The following is a 15,095-nucleotide window of genomic DNA, read 5'->3' as shown; positions in this document are numbered from 1 at the left end:
CAAAAGGGAAAGAAGTATTATACATACCCTTGGACTTCACATAATCCACCAAAATGGATGGTGTAGTGCATCAAAAAGCAGTGGTCATACCATTTGGCTTATGTTCAAAGCTTGCCACTAAACATTAGAGGAATTCAGCTTTGAGGCTTTTTATGAAAATAAGACATGAGAGTCCACATTCAGCCTTGATATAATTAGACATTGCTTAGTCAAGTCAGATCTGCTAACATTAAACTTAAGCCAATAAACAAAAAGAGTATCTGATGTTATCTGTTATGTTAATAGTGTTAATTACACTTACTGAATTTCAAACAGGAGTCTGTAAAATCTTGCACTTCTGCTGTTTTAGTTTGAACACACGAAAGCAGGCATGCTCTTTATGATTTCTAAGGCAGAAGGTGGGTGTCACTGAACTGTGCTATCTTGTTGAACAACAGCATGTAAGAACACTTGTAGTGCCAGTGTCGTTGTTTTAGAGTACAGATTACATACTTCTCGTATGTTTATTAACTGTTCCTTTGATCACCAACAGGATGATATTGCTTATTAATTAATGGCATAATAACAAAAAAAATACAGATGTGAAAATTGGCTGGTCTTTTCCCTATGCCAAAGAAAATATGGATATAAAAGTTGCATGTAGAACTGCAGGCTTTTATGGGACAGAAGAATCTCTTTGCATTTAAGTCTTTAAATGCCTGAGGCTGTGATGTAAGGCATATGGTCAAGAATGCAGATAGGACCAGAATATTTAAGGATTTATTCCTTAGTCTTTTGTTTTCATATAAGCACTAGCTACTTTAGTGTAGAAATAACTCTTGATGTTACAGACAAAATAAGGTATTCGACAGTGTAACTTAAGTTCTTGGGAAAAGTTGCTTTGTATTTTCCTTTATCTGAAGGTTACAAAAATATAAAGTTGTACAGATGTCTAAGGACCCAATTCTAGCTTCTGTGAAGATGTCAGCACTGATTAAGTCCTAAGGAGAGATAGAATAAACTTCTGAGGAGCAGACTAAGTATATATTAAATGTTAAGGTATTTAAACTTGGAAGAAACCTGAAGGAGAATCCAAAACATTTTTTTAACATTGCCAACAATACTGATGCAGCCATACAGAGTCTCTCTAGATAGGATCAAATCAGCCCACACTGCTGGGAAACAGCTCTCTGAGGTCAGCACATGTATTTTTTATAGATCGGTAGAAAACAGTCAATGTGTCTCGTATCTGTCCTGCTGTCCTTGGGTGCCCCAGTGGTGCTACTGTGGGAAATGGCCCCATTCCCTTCCATTCTGTTCTGGAGGGGCCTTTCTTCTGCATGAAGGGGACAGTGTCACTGTTGCAACTTCAAATTAAACCCTCCTCTTTTTAGGGATGCATGTTCTGGCTAGAGGCTGTTTGTTCATTACAAGCAGGTATCAGAGTCATGAAACAGCCACAGAAGAAAAGGAAGTATAACCTTGTAGTTGTATTGCATTCCCCATTTGTGACATTTTTGGTATTTCTTAAAGAAGAGGCAATGACACTCAGTTAACACAAACACACATGGGTGTTGTAAAGATGAACATTTGTGAGGAATAGGAAGCTCCACAGAAAGCAGGTCCACCTCTGGAAGTATGAACCATCTGTGGTACACAGCTGATGGCAGGTTCAACCTGTGAAAGGTGACATTTGCATAGAGGATGTGGCCTCATTGTTACAAGCACATTAAGCTTGACATCTCTGTAAAGTCAATTTGGTAAGCACTGATCTTGACAGTGGTTTTAAACTCCACCCTCAATTCAGTAGATTCTTCTCAGCTGGGCTAAGGCAACTGTTAATGAGTCCATGTAATGAATTGCTGAGGTTGAAAATGCCTCAGCTGATAGAGAGGAGAGGAAGGGGTTTTTCTAATTAGGTACATGAACCAGCAAAACTGGCTAGTTTAGTCAGCATGTCTGATTTAAGAGATGCTTGTCAAACTACACCCCAATGCTGTGGCTGTCCTTATCATCAAGAGCTGCCAAGTCATCTCTTTCATCATTGGTTACTCCCATAACTGAGTACAGGGCAATGAGTGCATGAGGACCTGAAAAAAACCTCCTGAAAATTTCTGCCAGCATTCCTGACTTTTGCCTGTGGAAAAAAAAAAAAATCAAAATATTCCCATGATATAAATGTCAGGACCTGAGCATCCACATTGTGGACAACTCTCCCTAAAAATACCTATGCAAAAGTAGTCAAACAAATTTTTAATATTTTAAATGAGTTAACTATATGGTTTTAACTTGTTTTATTGAAATTAGTTAAAATATAAATTTTTACTAAACTTACCCAATTATTTTCTTACTCTTATGATGACTGCTCCAGTGTTCCAGGATTTCTTTCATGTATTTAGTAAAATCTCTGTACTTTTCATTCTCTTTTTTCTCTTGCAAGTTCTAATTCTTAATTTTATAAAAATTCTTAATACCATAACAGCCTGTTAATTGATATTCTGATTTGTTTTTTAGCAAGTTAGCTAAATAAACTATCTAAACACATTTCCAAGAGTACTTGGAAAAATTTCCTTTGCTGTACTCTGTATAAATAGATTTGGCAGAACCCAGATTTTATAATGACAGTTTCCATTGCAGAGGAATCAAGGACAAAATAAAGAGTCAGAATACTTTACAGTCACACATGACTATCTCATTAAGATTACCCTGCAAAACAGTCACTGTCTGCTGAATCTCTACTATTTTGTGGCAAAACAAGCCCAACCATATTCTCTATAGCAAGAAAAATACATTAGCCATCAATATAGAATTTAAAAATATAATTGTATATTTACCATTAATATAGATTATTAATATATAGCTAATTGAAGGCAAGAACAACCTGGAGGCATATTTGGATCACTGTACTACACCACTGCTATCCCAGCTTAGAATACTGGGCAAATCACAGCTCAGTTTTTAAAAGCATCTAGTAGTTTTCTTTGGGTTCTTTTTAGTCAAATATATTTTCACAATATTACGCTGAAACCTTTTCAATAATTTTAATTAGAAGCCTTAAAAAAATAATCACAAACAAAAGCCCCAAACCCAATTTTCTTTGGGCTTGTATATTCAGACTATTCTTTGTTCTGACTACTTCTCAAAGTAGAAAGTCAAATTTTCATAGTCATAGAAGGGTTTGAGTTAGGAGGGACCTTTAAAGGTCACCTGGTCCAACATCCACTGGGGATATTACTTAAGATGCCCAGTGTAATATTTTCTGCAGCATCATGTGTTCCAGCATAATTTTAAATTCTTATGGACAGCAATATTTACAAAGGGCTCTAGTGTAGATCACTGTGCATGCTGCAGTACAAGAACAGTTTTCCTAAGCACTTCCCTAGATCTTCTCAGGGAGCTCTTCCAAACAAGGCAATGTTATACACCTACATGTGTACAGACACTATCAAAGGTGGCCCATAATATGGAGGATTATAATCCACTATTAGTAAGCACTTAATGATCATCATCTCCCTTATGAGTACTCTTTTGAAAAAGTCTGAACTGAACATAAAAATATATATTCCTTGCCTTCTAAGCCAACATGCAGCACAGAGATAACTGCAGTACATTTCTTTACAAAGCAGGTATCATTTCACATCTGTGTTAAAAGTATATTTCCCCTTCCACAAACTATTACCCTAATATAGGATTTATTAAAGAAAAAAAAAAATCTACACCGTACAAAAGTAACCGTGCCTTTGGAAAAGGTGAGATTGCTCTGAAAAAGAGACCAGGACAGGCTTTTGCATAATCCTCGGAAGTATTGCTGTATTAAAATTAACACAACAGTCAATTCTGTATCTGAAACTGTTTGAGTCACAAACAGTTGACAAACAAAATTGTGCTATCCTTTTTAGAAAAAAAATAGAATCTTCGAGAAAGGTGATAACGGCGTTCCCTTTCAAAGGTAAGGGAGCAGAAACACCCCTGGGGTAAATGAAACTAGCATGGATGAAATTGTTGCTGGATATTCAGTAGCCACACTCCATAGAGTGTGTTGCTAGAGCAACAGGAGGTTTGAGTAGCAGGGGGAGGGGTCCTCAAAGCAAATTAGTCGTGGAAATAAATATGTATTATTAACCTCATACCAGTTTGTACATTAGCATATGTCTTCACAGTATGACATTTCAAGTTCTCTTCTGTAATACCTGAATGCTCTCTCTTTTTAATCTTCCTCTCCTGGGACTGTAACTCATTCCATATTCCTTTCTCCCACGATTGTATATAAATAAATACAATCTGACAAAAATATGAAACTGCAGTAAAGAAATAAACCTTGCCTCAAGAGTGATTTCTCTTTCGTACTGTGTTCTCTTTCACCTGCTGTTCCTTCACAGCCCTCACATAGCCTTTTGTTATTTTGATAAACCCACTAATACCGAGAAGCCTGTCTAATTGCCACCCATCCCTGGAGATAAGTGGGAGAGATGGGTAAACAGATGTCAAAGTCTCAAAACAAAAGTGAGTACAAAGCTATGCAGAAAACCGGTGATTTATTAAGGAGGCATTAGCATTTATCGAGCATTGTTTTGGGAAATGGGTATGCAGAGAATTAACAGTTCAACTGAAAAGAAGAAAGAAGCACAGTTGGGCCTGCCTGAGCAAGAACATTAGCATAACCCTTGGAGAAAGCCTAAGGAAAAGGATTTTCAGTGGCTCTGAGCTGAGGAAATGAGTTCTTTTTGTTTGGGCCTGCCACTGGTTAGGGTGGCAAAGTTGGTGCTGTCTCTATCGACATACAGCCGGGACAGCCGACCCCACCATCTCATCATCCTCTGAGACAACCTGCAAACCCTCACAAACTCTGACTAAACAGCAAAGCTGAGAAACACAACGGGGTCTACTGGTTTTAAGAGACCTTAACATGTTGAGAGAGTAAATTTGGACCACTTGCCATGGGAAGTGGGACTTGGGACGGTGTGTGGCAGTCAGGCCTGGCTCTCACTGCCCACACCCTCGCTCTCTCAGGCTTTCCCTCCTGGGAGGCTCTAGTGGATACCCATGCCAGCCCTCACCTGTGTGAGATTACCCAGCACGTGCTCCATTGCTTACATGCAACTCTGACTCAAACCTCTTGCCACAGATATTTTGTGGATTGTCTTGCCTGCCTGTGGCTTCATGTAAAAAATAACTATTACACTGCACCATATCATTTACCTGAGTTGAAAGGCTGAAAACATGCAGGTGTCTTTTCTTTCACCCCTGATTAGAAGCATTCACTAGGAATAAGTAACTTCATATTGAATTTTCCGAGGCATAAGTCTCTACCAATAAACTTCAGATTCCTAAAGAAACAGAAATCCCTATTAGCACACTCACACCTGTAAAGGAAACCTATTCCCACCTGCTGAGAAAAATTGCCTAGACTAAGGACTTAGCCAAAGAGGCTTGAAACAAGACTTAACTAAAATAAGGTTGTTTTAGCAATTTTGTTTGTCTGGAGACATAGATTTTACTTAATACCTCTGACAGCTATATATGTGCAGTTAATAATATTTTTTTGTGGGCGTAATAGTTCAATGAATCACTGGCATGGAAAAAAGGAAGTTAAAATACACTGAGAGAAAAACAGCTGATAGTGTCAGTTCAGCTGATAGATACAGCTCAGTGTGTGTAACACAGGTAAGTGGTTGTTCCACCTTACAACTCCTGAAAATCTTTCTAGAAAGTCCTATCAAATTTTACCTTCCCTCTGTGAGATTTGAATTTTAAAATAGTAAAAATTTAAAGAGCATAAAAATAATCAGTAAATACTCACCTCAGTGAATCCACAGGTCAGGACTTGCTGAAATGAATGAACCAGTGAGTGGACAAAATTATTATCCTTCTCTAGAAAGGCAGGGCTCTGGCCCAGCCAATTGGGATTTGTCATTAGGTGAAAGCCTTAGCATAATTATAGGGTAGTTGATGAAAGGTGTCTCCTGACACAGCTGATTGCAGTTGAGTAGTACAAAACACATTACTTGTCAGAAGTCTTGCACCATGTTCTGGAGTTTACTGAACATACTCTTTGAAATAGTTCCTTTTTTTCCAAAATAAAGAAATATGGTTTACCTTAATTTTGCTTTTCAATGTAGCAGGGATTTGTCCAACAGAGGTTAAAAAGAAATGGGGTGGGGAGAGCAAAACTGTGTTCTGCTTTGCCAGAATCTAGAGTACCCCCAGGTGATGCATTCACACAGAGTGTGAAACGAGGTCAAGAAGAGATCCTGTGCTGGAGAACAGATACCAAGATTGCCATGCTTGGAGATCACTGAGCTGAGTGCATGTTGGACCCTCTGACTGCTCTCACAGGGATTCAGGCAGAACCCTTGGAGCTGTACAATTAAACAACAAACCACTGTCTGTCATTAAACTCCCTGCTCTGATTGTGCTCACACAGCACTTTGGGTTGGTTGAGGGTTTCCCACACCAAAGGGATGGCAGGCAGTGCCACATGTTAGAGTTGTTTTGAGCTGTGGACCCACTGCTATACTTTCAATACTGCAATTTACTTTCAATATTGCAATTTAAAAACGATTTTTCTTCTTCCCTGGCATAAAACCATTTTTTCTTGGGAATCAATTTCAGTTTCATGGCAGTCATTTCTATATTGAAAGGTTTTTGTCATTTTAGATGTCATACATTGTTTTCTTTGTGCAATATTTTTTACTATTTAAGTCTATATAATGATAAATCATCCAAATCAGAAAATAATCAAAATATTCAGCTATCTACTTTTTTTAAAAGGTCAACTGCAGAAAAACAATTTTAATTAATTATTTTGTTTAAAAAACTAATTTATGAAATTATTTTAAAATTATGAGAAAATATATTCTAAAGCAGTTTGCTATGATGAAGAAAGAAGATGACAGAACTTTTCAAATTATACATTTTAACATTATCATTCTTCAGTAACATGCTAGTATATCCATTACTCTTATTTTGCATAACAATTTAAATCAATATTGTTTGGTTAAAGTTAAGAAAAGAAATGAAAATAAAGTTTTGAAATTTTGAAATTTGGTCCTAAAATATGTTTTAGTCTGTATTGAATTCTTCCACCTGCTCTTTTTTTTTTGTTTTTTTTTATGAAAAATAGGCAGCCATCTTTATGTGTCAGAAAAACAAGAAAAAGAAGATAAATAGTAATTAAACTATGTAGGTCAAATTACTGCAGAGACACTCATGGTAGCAGTGGTGTTTCAGCCCAAGCTGAGGACTACAAGGCTTTACCACTTCACAGGTAGCAGTGGTTTTGTCTCCTGTAATATTGCGTCTTTGTGATACAGGATCCACTCCACAGCATTCTTACAGTCAGAAATCCCACCCAGCATCTTTACCACTCTAGCATTCACTCCCCTAGTCAAATAGGCATTTCCTCACAGAATGAGTTATCTCTTGCTGGGTGCAGGATTAAATAATGCAAGGAAATAATTCTTAACTTTTGAATGGGACTTTGAATCATTACTGTACTTGGTGGAAGTGATGGTGCAGAATAGAATAAAGCCAAGGAGCCTGAGGAATTACAAAAATGGCTCTGCAGAGATATGGGAAACAAAACAAAAAGAGGTGCAGAGAACAATAGTCAAGCCACTCTTCACACCTTGTTAAAACCTACCAGTTTGTCTCCAATGCCCATCAACATCCCCCTGGCTTCTATCATCAAAATATTCAATGTATTTCTTTCAAAACAAGACTTAGAGTTGCTGGTAGAGAAGGTTCCCATCCCCACAAGTCTCACAGAAGGGTGGCCTGCAAATTGTTCACTCCAGTGCTCTTGGGCTTTTCTTTGTGGATACTGCTCGGTGTAAGAACAGCCTCACTGCCCACTCGATGTGTCCCTGCTGAGGCTGCCAGCAACAGTGCTAGTTTTTGGTTGGGGTTTTATGAGGTGGACATCTGTCCATGAGCAACTGGAGAAGAGCCACCAGTATCACGCCCCACAGCTGCCAGCCTGTCAGCAGGCATTAACAATTTCCAGTTGCTGCTGAATGAGCTGGACTCAACCCAATAACCTGGTGCTAAACATTTCTGTGCTCCTTCAAATCATAAGAGTATGGCTGTTGGGTGGCTCCTGTTTCACTTTGATATAACACAAATTAAGTGTTCCTGCTGGCTGTGAGGCAGCAGGAAAAATGAAATAATAGAACAGCCGCAGCTGAGAGAAGCTGGTAAAGATATTCAAATACCACAATACACTATAAATAAAAAGTAGGATGCAAAATGTGCAAAGGCAGAGCTGGTGGAAAGCTTCCAAGCAGTGTAAGCAAAGGTTGAACTCAGATGATCTAAGACTGAAACATGGAGGAAGTAATCCCATTATTAATGAGTAGCAAAAATCAACATTGTGATTTTGGCAGAATGGATTGCAGGGCTGAGGGTACATGGAGTGGAGTGATGGGGGGCAGGGGAATGATCTGAAGATATGGGATCTCACTTCACTTCTCACCACACATCTCCTGCTCTTCTGCCAGTCTGATTCCACTGAGATGAATGCCACCTCCTTGGCACCAGCCACTTCATCTCTCAGCAGAGCAGCTCATTAAGGCACCTGTAACCTTTCTCAGCAGCTGTCCCCTGAGCCTCGGTGACACATGTCAGATCCTACCCTGCACACACCATATCTATCCCTTTTGCCTAAGCTCACCCTTCACTCAGATCCTCTTCTCTTTCTCTATTCCAGCACATCTCCACCTCCAACCCTCACTTCCCCAAAGTACCACCCTAACCTCCACAAGCCCCAGGCAGAAGGGCTGTTTCTGTATCATGCTCACCCACCACAGCCATGGGACAGAACCCATCCTCCAATTTACATTGCTCTGGGCACTCTTTTCCTTCAGCCCTTCAGCAGATGGGGCTGACTTTCCTCACTTGCTCCCAGGATTCTTGCCACTGGTGAGCCTTGCCCTCCCATGCAGTCAGACCCAGGCAGCATTGTGTCTCTTGCAGGTAAATTATGGGAGCTCAAGTTGCACTGGTAGTTCTGGTTAGCACCACGTGCATTTGGCATGCCCTGTGCACATCTAAGATTTGCTTTCCTCATTTAGGAATGACTTTGTCAGTTGCCTTTGTCTTGATTTACCACTTATTTCTCTTTAGTCAAGATTTTCTAAATATTTTTCCACAGTTCTTTGCCAGCTCCAGCCTAAAGAATTCAAACTGTTTTTTGGAGAGCTATGACTAAACTCCATCAAGTCCCCCCATCTGGGGTTAAGCTACCTATAGAGGTGGCACATTCTAAGCAACTGTCACTTGTGTCCTCTTTTGTTTGAGAGAGTCACTTCAGGTGCTAGTGAGGTTGTAAATCTTTTTCTAGGACTGGAGTCTGTGAGAGATCAGACCAACAAGCCCATACTGTAGACATCCTCAAATCTTATTGTCTGAGCATCTGTGTCAGGGAACTGACCTGAATACATGTGTTCTCATTCTGGCCTTTGTCACCAAGTTTCTGGGAAAAAAGTTTCACCAGGACACTGGGGAAGAGACATGGAAGTCAGTGAGCTCCTCCTGAGGGGGAGCTTGTATACATTAAGCATACAAGAAAACCAGGGAGCTTGGGAGGATTCTGTTGTTTAACCTAAGAGAGTATTTTCCTTCCTATGTGTGCAGAAACTTTCCAGGTGGAAGTATGTCCTGAATTCAGTCCTCTTCTGTATTACAGCAGTTCAAGCTTCTGACAGCTCCTACTGTCCACTGGGGCATCTGATGCTCTGTGGGTGAGTCTTTATTATGCAATGGAGACCAAATAAGTGTTTACCTTCTTTCCAAATAAAGCCGTTTACCTGCAGGGTACAATGAAATACAGAGACACCAACCTGGATTTTTAAATGGTAAAGCATTAAAAATTGCAATATATTTGTTCAGTATAGGACATTTTTATTTTTCCTGGCCTACTTTTGGGACCTGAGATGGTCTCAGTGTGGAATAGTTCTGCACTGCACCTTCTAAGCCCTAAAGCTGCCATTGACCAAATTGGCAGGTTTCAGTCCCACACCTCATTTGCAGAGCAGCTCTGCTGTTGCTGTCTTTGCAAACCCTTTAGTTTGGACACAGCATCACATTCCTGCAGTTACAATTATTTTTCCTCTTCTGGCATATTTGCATATGCAATGCTACCTCTGACTTGTGCTTCTCTGTGCAAGCACAGAAAATACTGAGAGGAGCAGCATAACTCTCCCCGGGGAGGCCTCCTACAATGTGGCTTGCACAGGGGTCACATCTAAGCTTTTAAGGGCAACACAGAAGGCTCTTTTGCCATTTCTTTTTTTTTTTTCCTACAATTTTGAATAACTAATTTGTTTTCATTTTGAGAATGACAGATCTAATTTATATTTAAATCTTTCTAATCCCTTGCCAAGCTACCATGACAATAGGCATTGAAAAAATCAGTTAATAAATTTTCCTAATTACCTGATTGCCATTCATGTTTCATTGTCTTTTATGTCATTCTATGCCAGTGCACTTTAAAGTTATATCTTCCAATGTGAAAGCTAAAATCAATATATCTTTCTTGACATAAACCTATTTTGAGGTGAAATAGGTTTTTGTCAAGAAAGATATATTCCTGTTTATCACATGTACATAATTAAAACAGTAGCTTCAACAAATGAGCAGAGAGAGAGACACCCTTCCTCACAGAGCCCAAGTGAAAAAAAGGTTTGGGAATATAAACTGCAGTTTAAACCAAAAGCTTCAAAAGCACAGGCTGCTTTTGAAGCTTATCTCATCCTGAAGTGTCACTGGTGAAAACCCAAACAATGCAGGTAATTAACTGTGCATGTCTGCAGATTTATTCCAATGAACCCACATTCCTTAATACAGTGGGTATTTGGAATCATGCCTTTAAGTAAACTGGCTTATTCATGTGCACTGATGTGGTCATCTGGGAGAGGATCCTTTCCATGTGGACAGGTTCAAAGCACACTTGGGAAGAAGAGAGAGAAGCACACATCCTCACCACAACAGCAGAGAACAGGAACTTAACCAACTTTGCCACTGTAAATACTGGAGAGGACAAGAAGCACTTACCAGCATTCCCTGGACTCCTTAATTCTTGTCATTTAGGATACCAGGAGCACTGGATCTCAGAAAATCTGGCTTCTTGTTCTCAGATGACAGACTTTACTTTTTTGTACCAGCATGTGTCTTACAGGCCAGAACATTTATTTTCTGTTAAGGAAATATAATCCACCTGGGTGTTACTCATGTGGTAGACATGCAAAATCCATGTTAATGTTCTCCACCCACTTTTTTTCTAAAATACTGATGTTTTTATTAGCCATTACAGGGAATAACACAGGGTAGAGAATATAACAGATGATACTGACTAGCAAAAACTATCTTTGGTTCAGAGTCTTGGCCTTTACCCCAAACACAGAAAGATATCATTGCCCCAAGCAAAGATACACACAAGGCTCACGGGGGAGGAGGCTTTGTTTCCTGGTTATTTCTTCACAACATGTTGTGCAAAAGGAGGAAGGAGAGTACCTGGGAATAAACTCTGCCACTGTGTCTGGGGTGACTGGAGGGCTTACAGCCCCCTCACATCTCTCACCTGGAAGATCTCTACATGTGCAGCAAGACAGGTTGCACAGATGTGGGCAGCCCAAATCACCTTCAGCTGTCTTTTACTGGAGCACAGCAAGCAGGAACAGGGAGATCAGTGCCTCTTCTATTTCCAGCTCTGAGAAACAGTATTTGACTCATCAATGTGGACTAGATTAATTTCTTGAGTACTGCAATATTTCCTACTAGTTTCTGATAGGTTTTTTAGTTTTTAGATCAGATTGGTGATTTCTCTTTAAAAATAGTTTGATCAAACTGTTCCCATCCAGTAGTCTTCCACAGTGTAGTTGATTGACAGGGTTTTTGTCCTCCTCACCTTTGCACATATCAACTTGATTCAGACTGATTTCAAGGATTTTCTTCCAAGACCTTCTTGGAGTCAAATCTGTTCTTTCTCATGAGAGTTCAAAACTTGTCTGGTGAGTCTGCTTTCACCCCACAGCCTGCTTGTAAAGACAAGGAGAGTGAAAACTCCTTACAGCTTTGCTATAACTGTTAGTATACTGGAAGAAAGTTTTGGAATATAGATACTAAAAGGTTATGACCAATATTTTTCCTGTATTGCAAAAAATTCAAGGGTTCCAGAAGCCTTTTTCGTTTATTTTCTTTCTCTGTTACTGGCTTACATATCACTTCTGAAGAAATCAGGAATAGATCAGTACCCATTTCTCATTAGATCTATCTAGAAGTAGTTTGTCCCTCTGTAAAAACTACTAGAAGATTCTTTTTACTCCTTTCTAGTGGAGTGAGACATCAGACCCAGATTTGCTTGTGATTTCCATATTGAGAACAATAATACAAGTCATTTTAAGTCCAGTCTGACAAAGCCTTCATGCACTTTATGCATTATTTAAATAAATAAGAATCTCAGTTTAAATGAATGCTTGAAGCAACAGACCCTACTGTCTGTTACCTTTAAAAACTAAGTGTCCAATTTACTAAGCCTGCTGAGAAAAGTGCCCATTAAAGTCGGCCATAAATGTTCTGTGTGAAAATGTCTACCTGAATTTGAATTAAAAATAAAAAAACAAGACTTTTCAGAGGGACTGGGGTAGGAGGTTGCTTACCTGCTAGCTCCCATACCAGTAAGTTTCCACATCTAACACAGCTGGAATGCAGCCTTACAGAAATCTGCATTATAAACTGCCTTGGAACTGCTTCACCTGCTTGGGGAACTAATTTAAATGACTTCTGAAAGCTACAAAGTAGCAGTTCATTTGGATTGCAAAGCAGTGTAGAAAAGGTAAGTGTTTTCCCAGGCTAGCAATCTACATGTTAAAGACATGAAAAGAACTACTTGGAGTCATAAGGGCTAGTGCCAAAATACATTCAGGAAGACCCATGGTAAATGAAATGGTGATTCTAGGCAGCAGTGACAGCGTTCATGGGTTATTTATCTTGCATTGTCTTAAAATGTTGTTGTATGCTTTAGAAATTGCACTACACTGCAAGACAGCAGTATCCAATACTTTTAGACCCTAAAGGAATAGCTTTAGGAAATGGCAATTTCCATGAGAATTTCATGTCTAGACTACATTTGATTTCAAATAGCTTAATTCTTTGCAATATAGAAGCAGAATTTCTGGAAGGTATTTTTTATACTCTTCAACTAGTAATTTGAGAACCATTACAGTTTCTTCTAAGCTTGACTTTACTTGCAAACTGTCTATATAAAGATGATATACCATCTTCTGGAATGCCTCTGTAAAACAGAGTGAATTACTTATTTCCAATTTCACTTTTCAAACCATACAGATATTTGAACTTGGTAACAAAAACAACTATAATTAGATCATTATGCAATAAATAGAACATGAGTGTGAGATAGAGATTAAAAAATTCAAAAGCTTTATGTAGGATTGTTTTAGGTAGTGGGTTTTTGCTATTTCTTGCTTCTGTGTTGAGCAAGCCATCTAGGACAGGTGTTTCTCTGAACATAAAGGAAATTATCACTTTACTGAGGAAAAGGGAAAGATCTTGCAACTGGTGAAATATGCAAATATAGGAACCCCGTTCTAAATATCATCAGCAAAGAAAAAATGTCAAGAAGCACCTTTTTCTCTGCTGTTCTATTACTTCTGAATCCACATGCTCCCAGATAAAAGAATCATTTAATAATGGATTAGACAATAGTTAAAGTTTCCTATTTCACAAAGAGGGATTTTTGCATACTAATTTTTTAAGAAAAGCTTATGGAAGTAATAATTAACTTTCAAATAAGTAAATCACTTCCGATTGCCACAGGATACACAACCATTTTGCAACCATATTTAGTAGACCATCTTTTATAGCCTACAGCTCTGCCAGAGCTCTGGCCTAGGGTGCAAAAAAAATTAATTCTCACATGTAAGGAATGACCAGAAAAAACTGGATTCTACTGACTAGAGACATGCAAAAATTTGTACTGAGGTTGAAGTAATCAGCTAAACAGCACAACCAAGACAGAGCACAAGATGGAAATCAATGGAAGTCTAGGAGAAAAGGAAGGAAGGAAGGAAGGAAGGAAGGAAGGAAGGAAGGAAGGAAGGAAGGAAGGAAGGAAGGAAGGAAGGAAGGAAGGAAGGAAGGAAGGATATTTTAAAAGAGATTATTAGGAAAATATGGTAATAATTTTTATTGTTATGAAATTGAAAAAATATTAAAAGGGATGAAGGAACATTTACATTCTCCCTGTCCACTAGAGTTTAGACAAGGACTAAGAAAGCAAGGGATAATCAGATGATCTGCAGACCCTTTCAGATGATCAAGACTTGAGGACATTAAAATCTTCTTTAACCTGTCACCTTTATCCCAGAGTTAAACAATACTGGTCCTTTCCCCATCTCTTCTCTTAAGGGCTCAAAGTATCTGCAGTTAAATATATTTTTTTTGTTTATCATGGGCATCACAATTAAGTTGAAATTTTAGTTCCAGTCTATCCAGTTAGTATCTAATCTACCTGTTTCATCACATAAAATTTGTATAGTGAATGTTCAGTGCTCTGGCATAAAATCTCTGGTACAGCTGGAAGTAATTGAGTTAATGGCAATGAAGACTGAGCTATTTTCCCACTCTTCAGGCAAATTGGAGCCTAATAACTTCAAATGACACCCACATAACATTACAGTGAAGTTTTCATCCTGCTGCCTATTTTATCCTTCTGAGCAAGATGACTGTTAAGCTGCCAAATTGATACTTTCCTTTATCGTTTAGGATTGGATTTCTCTCACCCATCTAAAAGTTATGTCCCTGCTCTGAGGTTGTTGTTCCAGACACTCTATCACTGACAGAAAAAGACAGAAACCCCTAAAGCATGACCCATCCCATCTTTGTACAACACCTATCTAGTAGATTTAGCCTTGCCAGGAGATACTTTCTCCTTCTGATAATGACTGAGTAAATCGTGGGCACATAACTGGGTCCACAGACATAAATGGTTGAAGTTGTAGGAACTGGGTGCCACAGAGCCCCTTCCAGGTAATTCCAGGCATTTAGCTGAGATGCTTGTTTTAGGAATGCAGGTGTCAAAGACTGTCTCTGCAGGAACC

Source organism: Molothrus aeneus, chromosome 5, assembly GCF_037042795.1.
Source record: "Molothrus aeneus isolate 106 chromosome 5, BPBGC_Maene_1.0, whole genome shotgun sequence".
NCBI classification, from domain to species: Eukaryota; Metazoa; Chordata; class Aves; order Passeriformes; family Icteridae; genus Molothrus; species Molothrus aeneus.
Note: the sequence above shows the minus strand (reverse complement) of the source record.